General features: G+C 42.4%; 1 long non-coding RNA gene across 1 annotated transcript; it reads right to left on the reverse strand.

The window, feature by feature from the left end:
* Window positions 1-5,825: 5,825 nt before the first annotated feature.
* Window positions 5,826-13,608, reverse strand: LOC146179362 (uncharacterized). The gene is made up of 4 exons (XR_014700728.1): window positions 13,467-13,608; window positions 11,499-11,537; window positions 8,094-8,286; window positions 5,826-5,883 (listed from the first exon to the last, which is right to left on the reverse strand). It is a non-coding gene; the product is annotated as an uncharacterized LOC146179362 (long non-coding RNA).
* Between the last annotated feature and the right edge of the window lie 469 nt (window positions 13,609-14,077).

The following is a 14,077-nucleotide window of genomic DNA, read 5'->3' on the forward strand; positions in this document are numbered from 1 at the left end:
CTCGCTAAATGGTAAACCAGTATCACTGTTGTTGTTGTTGTGACTATAGGAAGAAGGAAAAGAAAGTTTAACAAAACCTGAAGGTGGGCTTGATGGTGCATTGCAACTTGACGAAAGATAATAGCGCACAGGAGCACACACACAAGTGAAGAAGACGCAGGACACGCGCTAACTCTCATCTTATTTATTTGCGCTAATATCTTTCGTCAAGGAAAAGAAAATGCACGGGCCTGCTACTGGCTCTGCAGCTGAGCCAGCTCCGCTGCCTCCTGCGGACAGAAAGGAAAATAGAGAAGAGAGAAATAAAAAGGAATGGCAGAGAAAGACGCGTGTCGCAACAGACGTCGTCCACTACCTAAGCGGTGGCGGATGCAATGACGGCCTACAACAGATACAAATCGGGGGCAGGCTAGCCCCCGCCGCAATTAAGTGGCGGTGATCTGCGTGTTTAGAAAAAGTTTTATGAGACATTATACACTGACATGTGTGGTGATAAATGACCAAAACTGAAAACGTCCACGCTTAAGAACAGGGGACACTGCACATGACATATATACCTCATGTCGAGGAAATACATCAAAATTCACTATTTACACTACGGGAAAAATTTGGCTGCTAGTAATGATGATATATTCAATTTTAAATGACAATGTAAATGAAATTATACACAGTGTACAATAATATAGCAAACAAATATAGGTAGAAACATATACAGCAATCGCATGCACATTGTGTATTACTAATGCGTTTTGGGATTATACAGCTGTGAATTGACATAATTATTTACATTTAATTACAAGTACCAAGGTGGACTGAAAAACTGAAAATCGCTCTGCAGGTCCATCCTACAGGGAAACAAAAGGGCAAGACCATTCACGAAGGAACGAGAGTTCCTTAGTCAATAGTCTTGCCCTCCAAGGTAGAAAAGTTCCTTAGCCAGAAAGCTTACTATCTCTATTCCCATACGCGGCAGGACCGGAAAAAGCTCACGTCGACGCCGGCTTGAGGCGACAGCCTCACAACAATAGCGCCATAACGTGAAAGCGCCAGCTACAATCAACAATCGTGCAAAGCGACCGCGAGCACATCTACCTTCTGAAACCGACATGAACTGCCCTCCAAAGGCACGAGCAACGACGCATTACTGGGCCATGTGACGATTACACTCCTGAAGTGGGCAGTTGGGGCCATGCGCTGTGCGCACAATGCCCCACCGTTTCAGCCGGTCTTGTGTGGGCAAACCCCCCCCCACTCCAAGAGCCACATGAAGTCGCGTAAATGCATAAAGTCAGATATGTCACGTTAAAGAAAACTCTAAGTGAGGGCAGTCAGCTTTCTTAAATATAGAGAGTAATAATTATGTTGCGCCTGCGTAATTGCTCAAGGCATCTATATATGTATAGGAACACTTATGAGGAAATATAGCCTTCAAGAATAGCCCCTCAGGTCCTTGCGTCTGTGCTTGACTCAAATATAAACGTAAAAATTTATTCCACTTGAGTTAAGAGCTCAATTGTGGAGAAAATCTCCAGGTGGAATTTCCAGCGCCCTGATTATATGCGGCGCGGCATCTCTGAGCGAAAAAAATCTAGTTGTGGTGTAACTCTGCTTACCCTAGTTGAATTGCATAGCAACGGTGGAAGGTTCTTTTGCCTGCTACATTATTCCCCTATCACGCCCTATCACTGTAAGGTGCTACATTATTGGGGACACTTCAGCTCATCCTTTAAGAGTATGACGCGAGGGCGTAAGCTACCAGCGCAATTATAAATGAGAAAGGTTCAATGCTGCTGAACCAAATGTTGAGCAAAAGCATTAGCTGCAAGTGATAGAGAGTTACCCTTCCCGGGACGACGAGGTGGGCCGAAACCTGGCGCAATATTGCTATCGCAATAAAATAAAAGGCTCGTCTCTGAAAAGTAGGAGATGGCCGGTCATATGCCCGGGCAATGATTGTTCGGGCGCATTTGTGACGTCACGAGGCCACTTGTCATGGCTGAGATGGCAGGAGCTGCCCAATTTTGCGGCTATTTTAATATAACAGCACGAGATGGGAATTAAACCCAGCAAACTTCGGTGATAAGCTAGAACGCTAGCTCGCGGCCACACAAGTACGTTCCTAGCTCTTAGCGATTGGGAGCTTTACATAGTCTAGGGTGACCTTTGCCCCTTGGTTAAAACGGAGCTCTATGTTTGTTAGGGGTGGTCTTTCACGCGGCAGCTGGCGGCTGTATGCTAATGAGCATGCGTGAATAATAGTGGGAGAAGTTAAAGGGTCAGTCATCAAATGAGCTGCAAAGTGCACGTACCCAAACGAGAATCTGAAACGGGAGCTGCAGACGAAGGCGAATAACACGTCACTGTCATACTCGTAAAGACCGAACTTGAGTGTTTCCCTATTTTTAATCCCCGTGTGGTGCTTTGCTAACGTATGAAAAGTGCATAACTCTTGACGTACTGTGAATTGTTTTGATCGGTAGTTCATTGATCCGGTTAATCCGGTTGAAGTAGCCGACATGCCGGGGATAACATGAGCCTTCCTTTTCAGTCCGAAAGTTTGCATCTCTATAATCCCAAATATAGCGCTGGTGCGCGTTTGCTCAGCCTGAATCAATGACGAGTATAGATAATGAAGCGCCCAAATTAGATAAAGGGGACCTCGCTCTAAGCATGAACCGTTACGCAGATATTATACAGAAGTAAAATGAGGCCCACAACAGAAGCAAATCACATATTAACTGCTGCGACAGATCGATCGAGCGTATATATTTTTTTTCTGGTCAAAAGCATATGCATACAGCATAGTATCCACATTAAACTTCTTGTTCCTTACCACCCATGATATTTCGAGCTTTTGAACATCATGTTATGGTTTCAGCTCTCATGTTAAGCGCCTCCGTACCGCTTTTCCTAGTTTAGTTTTAAGCGAAGCCCAAACTGAACATAAGCGCATTATAGGCGCATCTTATGCTTTTTACGTGTTTTCGATGCGTTGCGTTTTATTGTCTTCAAAACTATGATGTGGTTCAACTTTCGTCTTTAAAAGCTACTCGCCGCAGGGACAGAATGGGCTGCTCTTTCCATTCCAAAGAAAAACCTAAACGAGAGCGTGATGAAACAAGGTGAGCAAAGGAGCAGTTGCCATGAGACTATTGAATGAAGCAGCTTAAAGGCACGTATGAGAGGGACTGTCGGAATTTCGAAGATCGTGTTTAGTCTTCTTGAAAATATGGACAAAATTAAAATGATATTTAGGCTGCTGTCAAATGGCTGTCAGTAAGCTTAAAAGCGGAAAGTTTCCGATATTTCAGAAAGCAATGCCCTCCTCTCTCCAGTTATGCTGGTTAATTTCAGCCGTTGCACACAGACCTTTGATGCAACCAAACACATGTATTGAACTTGTGCATATGTTTGTGTGTGTGTGCGCGTGCGTGCGTGCGTGCGCGCACACGTTAAAGAACCCCAGGTGGTCGAAATTTCTGAAGTCCTCCACTACGGCGTCTCTCAGAGCCTAAGTCGCTTTGGGACGTTAGACCCCACAAACCAAACCAAACCATGTATGTATGTATGATAGACATTGAATGGCAACAAAGATATTTGTAAATTCGGTTCTGTCATCCATCAAAGAGCTCCTTAATTATCTATCGAAAACTGACATAGGGATCGAATATATCTGGGATCGACAAATCAGAAGTAGGCTTATGGACGGCGTAAAACTAGACGCTATAGCGCCTTTAGACCGCTCTTTTATCCAGGGAAATTTTGAGTTTCTTTGTTTAAAATATGAATTTCTGAGATTTTTTCAATATTGCTACGTGGCGGCAAGCGATGACATTAGGAGAACAGAGGACAGAGAGAAGATGCTCGATGGTCGTGAGATGACGTTTAATGAATCTGTGTGCGGGCCTAGCGCGCGCACTCCTGCCCGCGCCACTGCCCTCTTCTTCCTCCTTCGTCCGTAACAATATTATTGCTGTAACATCAGTAAAGGTCCCAAATACATGTTATTAAGTCATACACACCCCAAAACGTTCAATAGGCGTCCCCCTAACATGCATGCTACAAACGGTCCTTCATGCCCTGCGCATTACCTGCCCAGCTTGCAATGAGAGGACCCTTGTTTGAATCTCAGCAGTAAGCAACTTATTTGATTGAATTACTGGTATTTCCCCGAATACCTCTTTTGGAGGACCCTCAGCTCCAATTTAGGGTTGATTTGGACGTTTCCTTACTTCGTTAGCTTTAGTTAAGCATTTGCTGTTTTAAATTCCAGCTTGAGGTCAAGTGGTTGTCTCCTTACTGTTTCCTCAGACCGATGCTCTTCGTTGGAGCAGCTTGTATAAACTGATGCGTGCATAGTGGCAGAAAAATAGCGATATATCAATCGTACTGTTTGCACCATTCTAAGTACTTGCTCTTTACGTGTAAAGAACCACGTAATACTAGCATATTTAATATAGTATTCTTCGTGTAAGAAAAGCGTGGGAAAATGTCTAACAAAAAAATGTGGTCCTTTACACCTATGCCTCATTTGAAAGCTGGTTCTCTATCCGTGTTATTGCTTTCCAAGGCATTGCAGGAAAACTGACTCGTCGGTTTCACAATGCCTCTTCACTTCATCGCCATATTCAATGCAGTTTCCAGCTCTAACACTGTATCTTTCTGTGGTTTTAAATGATTCTGGTTCGTTGCCGAAGCGTCACATGTTTGCCACCGGTGCTGAAAAACCCCATAACAATCTCGCCTATATTTTTCATCTCAGCAGAGGGAGTCGGAGACCTCGCGACAGCGAGTTGAAGGAATAAGACAGGATCAGCGCGCTGCATACGGAAAAATGCTATCTTGTTCACTGCAGTCTTCTATTGTTACGTCCTGTCTCTTGGGCTGACTAGGCAATTTCATTGATTAAGTTTTCTGGAAGGCAAATTCCAGAATTTTGGTAGCTTCATTTAGAACGAAGAAATAACTACAATACGCATTGTTTGGAAGTTTCCCTTCCTGCAATAACGTTTCATCCTTGACCGTTTGGGGAAGTGCATGTCTGAAATAACGCAAGCTGACAAGTGACAGTTCTGTAAGAACCGTTCGAGTGCATGCACAACAGGTCCGAGCTTTTTCGTCCTACTTCGGTTACTGTGTAAAAGCCGCCTCTAATCTGTTAGTCATTCCGAACATTTCCGCCGTCATGACACTTTACTATATTCTTTCAATATTCCCCTTACCCTCTGTCCTTTGTCAGTATATTTTAGATTCTTTTCCTTTCCTTTTATGTTCACTCCTTCTAGAGTTTGCTGACTGCAGCCCAGGTGCTCCAGGGTACGGACGCCAGACGTGGCAAATTTTTTTAAAATTTATTTTGAAATAAATCTACTAAGGAAAATAAAGAGCACTGGCCAACTCGTAGGTTCGTGACAATTAACTAATAAGCTGAATTTTTTTTTAGAATCTACTAAGCTCCTGCAACTAGTATCATCCGTTAACCTACATCTGAAACTCAGAAGCGAGACAAGTCCCAATAAAACGAATATCATTGTACTGCTACATCATTCCCTTAACGACTGATTAATACTTTTACTTTGTTGTGTTCTGGCCTTCTCTTAGGATATACGCTGTAGAATGCGGTGTTCTTGAATCAAAGTATTGAGGCAACTAATTTAAGAAAATGCATTCAGATGAGCGAAATGAAGGCACAAATAGGCACTTATGACACATTTTGCCGCTGGGCCCGGTAAAATGATTTATTCGAGAATAGCAAATGCTTTGAAGAACGGTTGACCGTCTTGGCAGGCATTCCAACTCAGACTTTTCGCTGGGTAACAGTCGTGTTGATACGATACTCACAGATACCATATCCAAGTTTTTTATTCATTTTGCATCTCAAACCTGTTAAAATAAAACTTGTTTTTGAAGACACAATATTCGCACTAGACTACAACAGGCTGCAATTAATAAATAATTACTGTACATAATTACATCCTGTTCTAAACTCGTGACGACTGAAGAATCTAGTAACGTCCAATCGTTGCTTCAACAAAATTCTATAATAGGTAAGAAACATAATGGTGGTTTTTGACCCCCCAGTTTGTGCGACAGTCAAAGCCTCGACAGTATTTGCTCCCTGTTCCCCACATAATTTTAACACCGTGTCTGTGGCTTGTGAGCCATCTATAACCGCAGACAATATTTTGTCCGCTAAAGCTCCATTAAGGGTAGTTTAATTAGAGACTCTGTCGGGAAAACTACAGTAAATTTCTTTTTGTTACGACAGCAATTTTGTGCGGTTTTTGACAGGAAACCTGTTATGAAAACATAATTTTCTGTAGTAGCATCAGAGTTTTTTGTAACAAAACAGAATGCATCTACAGAGCTGCAGACACCAGATAACTACTACAGAAAAAAGTACAGAAAAGTGCTATAAAACTGTAGACAAATCTGATGTTTACGGCAGAACTACGGAATAGTTTGTCGTATTTTCGATACGGTTGTCTGTTTTTTTTTTCGACTTGGAGAGTGGGCTTAATTAGATATCAACTGCCTGTACAGACCATTGTCAATCATGAAGTGAAGATATACCGTGTCGGGCAGAGATTTGCACTTTGGCGTACTCTTCTGTATTTTGTTATACTTCCGGCCAAGACATTGGCCCTCTCAGGATAGGAATTACATAACAATCCTTATAACAAGGAAGTACGCTCACTATAATCAGAACATTGTTTGTGAGTGCTTATTATTCAACCATGAACACTTGCGCTTTCTTCACAATGCCCATAATCGCTCCAAGATTATTTAGACTTTAAGACTGGATTGCTAACAAAAAAAGTCGTGAGCACATCGCAATCAGTATGAACTGGAACAACCTGACGGATTTGGGTTCGGCCGTGGTGCGCTGAATAGGAAAAAAAATCAAGATGGGACGAGCGGAAAACGAATATATTTAGAAACTTATCAAAGATATGTGACTGGTCCACCTTCAAGGCTCCTTTCACCACATACTATGCTAGTTTATTTGTAATTTGGCTTAACTCAATCGTGTGTGGGCAATAACGAGAACGGCTCCGTCCGACTTGCAATACCGCCGCGAGAAGAGAATCGTGCCTACTGCACCGAACAACGCTATACAAAAAGAAACTTGCAGATAAGAGCGCGCAACAAAAGAGGGAGTGTATCATATTTTATATTTTTGATTATTATAATGCAGCGTTTATCCTGGCAATGATGGCTTCGACGACGTTTAGCGTTATTTTTTTCATCTTCAAGGGATGCTTTTTCATCCTGTCCTGTATAACGTTTAAATAAAACAATTCGTATGCGCTTGAAACATCGTCTAAACAGTTACAGTTTGCATATGTTATATCAAAATTCCGCTAGCTTTTCTGTTAATAAAATCATTTTCCAGGATAACTCAGTGCCGCTTGTTTCCTTCCAAGCTACCTAGAGGGATAGCACCGGAGACGATGACCTACAGATAGGCCTCGCAATTTTTTCTTATTTTGGCCTGATGGCAATAAAGAAAAGATTTTTTCTTTCTTTTCTATTCTAGATTTCGTCTTGTATATCCACGCCTTTTTAATGTCAGTACTTTCGCAGTAAGTTCGCTCAGTGAATTTTTGTTGTATGCGTAATGAGTGAGTGAAACAATATTTGTTTATGTCAAAGACCATCTAAGTACCTAAATATTGTTTTACGTTGCGGCAGCATCGTGCTACTTCATTACATCATCCATTTGGAAAATATGTCCAAGATTCTACAGAATCGTCTGTTTGTTTCCTCGGTTCAAATAGATTAATAAGGATTTTCATCACCAGAGCCATTCGTGCCTTTTTATCTAACTTAATCGGGATGATCATAATAATTTAGTAGCAAAAGAAAACCATTTTCGGGAGACTAGAAATGACCTCAAAAGCAATATTTATACTGACAGTGGCGTACTTAAAAAAGAATCCGACTCATTCCAAACCTACTAGAAAACGAATGATGCTTTCAAGTAGTAAACGGCATATGCTTTTCCATCTTCAAGAACTGCACACCTTCTTGACTCCAGACTTCTCTAAAGCAGAGCACCTAGATTAAAGCATTGCAGAAGCCACGCTCACCTTTGGCGCATGGGCAGCCTCCAATGAAGGATAATACTTTGGTTCCTCTCGGCCACCTTTTTGTCGAGCAGCGGGCGCCAATGGTGCTATTCCTCTCATAGCATTTGTTGCCGTCCCACTCAGTCATCCGGGCGCAGCAAAGATGCTTCTCGCAGTTTGCTCATGTGTCGCAAGGAGATCCCACGGGGTGACGCTGGAAGGGGATTGAGAGCCGTTTTCCGTGATTTTTTCACCGGCAAAGGCACTCCTATACGGACCACCGCTCGGCGCACATAAATGACACGCTTCTACAATACATATTTTAAGACGAAAGCCTTTAATGGCTCATGCTCTCGTGGACAAAATTTGTCCCGATTTTGAGGCGGCTCTGATTGGCCGAGGCGGGATGACGTCATAGAGGTCTCGACCAATCACACAGCACCACCAAAGTATGCGCGAATGCGTGCCTTATATGGCCATATGCCAATCAAAGACCAATTACAAAGTAATCAATGAATAAATAAATTACTATTTAGTGACTAATTAAGTAATTCGTAAATATTAATACCGCATTATTACCTACCTAATAACTAATCCAATAAGTAAAGCTTTATTAATTTCTAGGTAATTCGTTAATTATTTACTCATTAGTGCCAGCTGCGTAGCGGAATGCGGCACTGAGGCTTTCGCCTTTCACTACTTTAATCGCTTAAGTCCCTCGTAATTTTTTACGAAGTTCTAATATTAGTGTCTGTTTTTGTATATTTCTCGGCGTATGTCGACAAGTTGTCTCGTTATTGCATCCCTTTTTTGCAATTGAACGTTTTGCTCACTCGGGTTCGGGGTAAACTTGGAATAGGATTTTAGGCGTGGGACTGTCATGCGTCGAGGTACTGAAACATTTCTAGGGGAATAAAAAACAATCCTGTTCCCTTCAGCGACAACACTAAGCATGCTTTCGGTTATACTAGAGAAATGCGATCCTCTAACTGCCGCCAATGTTGGCGCATCACGCAGGATCCCGGTGCGGCCCTGCAGGAGTCCATTGGTACTGCTTGGCGAGCATTCAAATTTAGGCTTTCGTCGCCTCAGCGCCGCTAGATCAGCCTCGGTCGAGAAAACATCGCAATTATTTAGTTTGTCATGTTCTTTCATATCACACAAAGAGCTGAACAACATTCTTCGGTACAAGCCAAGACTGAGTACGCCGGCTATCTCTGCAGGATGGTTACTGCACATCCTATAGAACGGTCCGGGCGACTTCCAGAAACCTTTAACTCTCCCATGCGCTCAGGGGCGCTACTCAAAGCTATACCATAGGAACTGTAAGATCTTCCAGCAGTTAAAACCAAATTCCGGATGATCGCATGTGGTGTCCATTTCTTTTCGTCATTATGTCGGTTTTAGAATAACCAACTCGCCTAAATAGATACTGTCAACGTCGACCGTATGCATCTAGCTGCTTGGAGTATTATAGGTCTATTCATTCGCATACGAAGGTTGAGACGACTTGTGGCGCGAAAATTAGTGCAAAGAGGAATTTTTGAGGCGAATTTCTGCAAGGCGTAGGAAATAAAACCCCCTAATATGGTTCAGGATGAAAACGACTCATTGAAAGCTTTGTGAACTAGGACAAGTAATGTAGTCGGCGACAATAAGCGATGAAACATATGAAACATTAAAATTCGGTTATGCGCTTAAAGAAACTGTATGGCTCATTCAGAAAGGAACTGGTATCCTACTAGAATCGCGTACGTAAAATTAACTTTATGGTCTTTGGGAAAGCTAGTATCCTAAATGAAACACAAACTATTTTGCAAGGAAACTTTTCAAACATACCTATAGAGAAGCATGAAGTAGTGTTTTGTGCTACTTAAAGTATTACCTCTAGTAACTCCTGCAATTACCCCCTATGCTGTTATTCCGCTATATATATGCGAGCCTGTCGACCTAGATTGGGCCACTTACAGCTACACACTGCTGTCAAAATTGTGGCTCAAACGTTAGACGCAGGCGGTTCTTAGTGGCGCAGACGATTTGGTGTAATATAGAGCACAGAATTACTACTCGAGTTAAAACCCAGCGCGTGCGAAGGAGTCGTAGCGCCAACTTTTGATCTTCAAAAGTGTAATGAGAACAATTTTCTGAGGCCCATGGCGGCCGAACCAGTTATCGCAGAGGGACGTCACTTCGTCGTAGATGCACGCCACTTCGTTGCGTTGAAGTGAAGCAACTAGTGAAACGAGTGCGTCACCATATGAACGGCGATGGACGCACACAGCATTCAAACATAAGAGCTTAAGCTCTTACATTTCAACGCTTATTGCCAGTGGCTGCATTTTTTACGACTACGCAGTTAGTCACATCCGTAAATGAGATGTCGAAAATTCAGCGCAAACACTTCCGACCGCGTGCGTGTATGAAGGCGAAAGCTCGCACAATTTGCTGCCGCGATGCCCGCTACCCACTCTTCCCCTGAGGTCAAATTATCGAGTGACTCTTGCTTCTCCCCTTGGCGCGCGTTACCGCGTGACTGGTAACGCGGTAACGCGTATTGATTGATTGAACGTCGATGTCCTCTGTACTCTTCCTGTTTCTTTGACAGTGCCCACCTTTCTCTTCGTCTTCGCCTTCTCCCACCTCTTTCTCTCTGTGGGGCACGGTGGAACTTTTTTGCCACTAGCTTTCGACATTTCCTGTCACGTCATTTATAAGCCAAGTAAGTCTTTCGCCTTACAAACTCGTTTTCTTGGGACAAGTATATTATACTTTTATTATATTACTTTAAGGCCTCGGAAAGAGTTGTTTATGTTCAGATGAACATAAAAGTCTAAATGAATGTTGTGTGTGCTTTTTCTAATTGCACATTGGCCTATTCCTTCGGGTCCCCTTACGGTTTCTGATTGGTTTCTCGCCTCCATTGTTGGCTCGATCGTACTCTGGTTCTATAACATTTAGAATTGTAAATATGTATTAGCTGGTGACTCCAAAAATTCTAAACCATTTTATGAGCAACTAATTCCCACAAACAGCTCCCAGTTCTCAGTGATTAGGCGTCATAAGTATGCAGTGGTGCAGAAGTCTGGATAATGAGAGGATACGATGGATATCAGTGAAAAAATTATAAATCATAACTTTCCGTAAAATAACCTGGATAGGCTGCTGCGATAAATTAAGCACTTACGCAGAATAACAACACAGGCACAATAAACAAGACGGTTACAAAATATATATTCTTCAGCATGCAACAAGCTCCTTTTTCTCAATCCCATACGGGAAATATTACTAAATGAAATACTTACGTCAGACCTAGTAACATGTGACGTGGGACCGTCATACGTAAGGCGACATCAAAAAAAAAAAAGCAAACAAGAAACCATCGAACTTTATCTAATTTGTGGTCGATATAGAGGCGCTGTATCTCACCGGAAGCCATGCTGGGTAATCCGGAGCTTTTCTCTCTGTCTGAAATGAGAAAACGGGTCTGATTAGTATTTCTTCAATCGCTATATTTTTCTAAACAGTCTCATGCTATCCAAGCATTATTCTCTTGTGCCAGAATTAACGTTCTCACAGCATTCATCTGTATTATCTTTCAATTTATTTCCGCAGGAATTTTAGAATTAGGCGATTAATTCCTCTTTTTTTAGCAATTTTACATGCGTAGTTTTAGTCTGTGCTTGGCAATTCGATTGCTTTGCCAGCGGGCTGTTTTTTATTGTGTACCACATTTTTAATATAGAGAATCTTCATGGCTGTGCAGAGCTCTGCTACTTAGATTGAATTTTGTAGATTTTAAAAATAAACAAAACCTCAAAGTACGCTCTCGCGCCATGCGAAACATGTATGCTTCTCGCGACTTCTAGCAGATAGCCACCAGCTCAAAATTTATCAGCCACATTCGCCACGTTATGGATCGATATGCTTATGGTTGTTGCCGGCACTCTCAGTCTTGGCGATATTAATACCACTGATCTCGGACGGTGGATCTCTGGCCTCGCCGCCATGACCTCTGCCTTGCGTACCGATGATGAGCTCTGTCAAAGTCCTACGCGCGATATTACATGATGCTTGAAAACCAGCTATTTCCTGCCTGCGATGCAGCTCTGATTAGCTTTACGGCGACCAGTCGTCTTCGTCTATATGGACCTGGGTGAAAGCAGGTGCGTCTTTGATTATCTATATTCTTTGGTCTGCCGAACTATTTGCGCCACTCAAGAAGTCCTCTTAGAGTCACATCAACATGAACGTTCCACATTAATCTCGTACATACTTCAATGTCATCGGTCTAAAAGACCCTGACTCCATTCAGGACACACCTGTATCAGGACCCTCGTTACAACTATCCACACGTCTTGTTTACCATTTCATGTTGGAACCACAGGCACCTGCCTAACTGCATCGATAGTATCGCAAGGTGCACTAAAATGAGGCTCATCTTCAACTTCGCGGCAGAATCTGTGACATTCCTGTCCATTGCCCTCTCCTTACTGTTCATCTCAGTCGTTGCGACTGATTGCGGTCGTAAATTTGAATCCCAACCGCACCACCAGGGTTACTGAGCACCACATATACACGGGCATGAAAGGGCTTTTTATTTGTGGCAGAGGACTTCACTAATAAAGTTGGCTTTTTCCACCGTATTTGAGGACCGTTGTCTCAACTCTCAATGCAAACTGTGTTTTATTTTGAAAGCGTAGAAATAATGAAAGGCAGTACCAAGTCAGCATGAAAGCTTAGCCATATTAATGTATTATACGCACTCAATTCGTGTTTTTTTTTTATTCTTCGCAGTGACTGGGCAGAAAAGCAGAGTAGACTGCATAAAAACCTGTCACTGAGAATTTGACCTTGTGTGTACCAGGGCTATTGCGTCAATAAACAATACAAGTTGTCATCGTGTAAGCATATCCTCTAGAAAAGCTATTTTCGCTTGAGTGACCCAGAATGATGAAGACGCGCAGATAAATGTGAACAGAGCACGCTACCACCTTCTAACATTTCTTACATGTCTATTCGACACCGCCATCGCCGGAACGTGCAACTGGAGAACCAGATTAATGCTCTTTTTAGTGGATAAAATATTTATTTTAATTTTTGATCAGACCTGATAACATTTAGAACGCAAGAGCGTGCTTCATTCCTTTAAATCAACATTACTATCCAACCAAGCGTTCTCTCCGCCATCTGGCCCTCATCACAACTGCAACGGCTGGAAGCACAAAACCATAGATGACTGCTATGTATTAAGGCAGGACAATTTCAGTTGCAAAGTCAAGGGAAAACATAAGAAGACAAAGTGATGCAAAAATTCACTCACACTAAACAAAATTTAGCATATCAAGTGCTTCGTCGTAACCTGCACAATTTTAGAACCGTAAAATCTGCACTCACCAACTCTGCATCATTGCCGTTTGCATGATGTATGACTGTTATGAAAGCGGCAGCGACAATCACCATCAGCAGCTTCACGAAGTTGATCATGGTGCTTACTCCTCCTCAGAAGGCAGAGTGAGACGTAGACGTCGGCTCATTTTATCCACAAATTGGGACGTGGCTTTTCACGTGGTAATTTTGTTTCAGGCTCCCAGCTCTCGCGATAATTCCCAACAAAGACCTGTCTCTCTTTCTGCTTGCGGTATTTTTGAGACCACACAGATGGTCATATAAGCAAAATACTTTGTGATGGACTTTAATCAAGGCTTAGTAAATCTAGTTACTATCCCCGAGTCTATTTGAAAATATTCTACAAAAAAAAAAAAACATGATGCATGAGAATACAGGGATTGTCCGTTCAATTGATAGAGCAGATTGTGAAGAGCACACAGTGAACAACACATCTGTTCCAGCCACTTTCGAGGCAGTCATAACGCAAAGGCATTCTTATTGTTTGCTAGGACCAGCGACGAACTTTTGACGTATTGACATCAAACCAAGGAAGTTCAAACTTTGAAAAATTGTGATCATAAAGCTGTAGTCAGCATAGCATAAGTGACAAAGAAGCC

Source organism: Amblyomma maculatum, chromosome 9 (genome assembly GCF_055883805.1).
Source record: "Amblyomma maculatum isolate TAMU_Amacu chromosome 9, ASM5588380v1, whole genome shotgun sequence".
Taxonomy (NCBI): Eukaryota; Metazoa; Arthropoda; class Arachnida; order Ixodida; family Ixodidae; genus Amblyomma; species Amblyomma maculatum.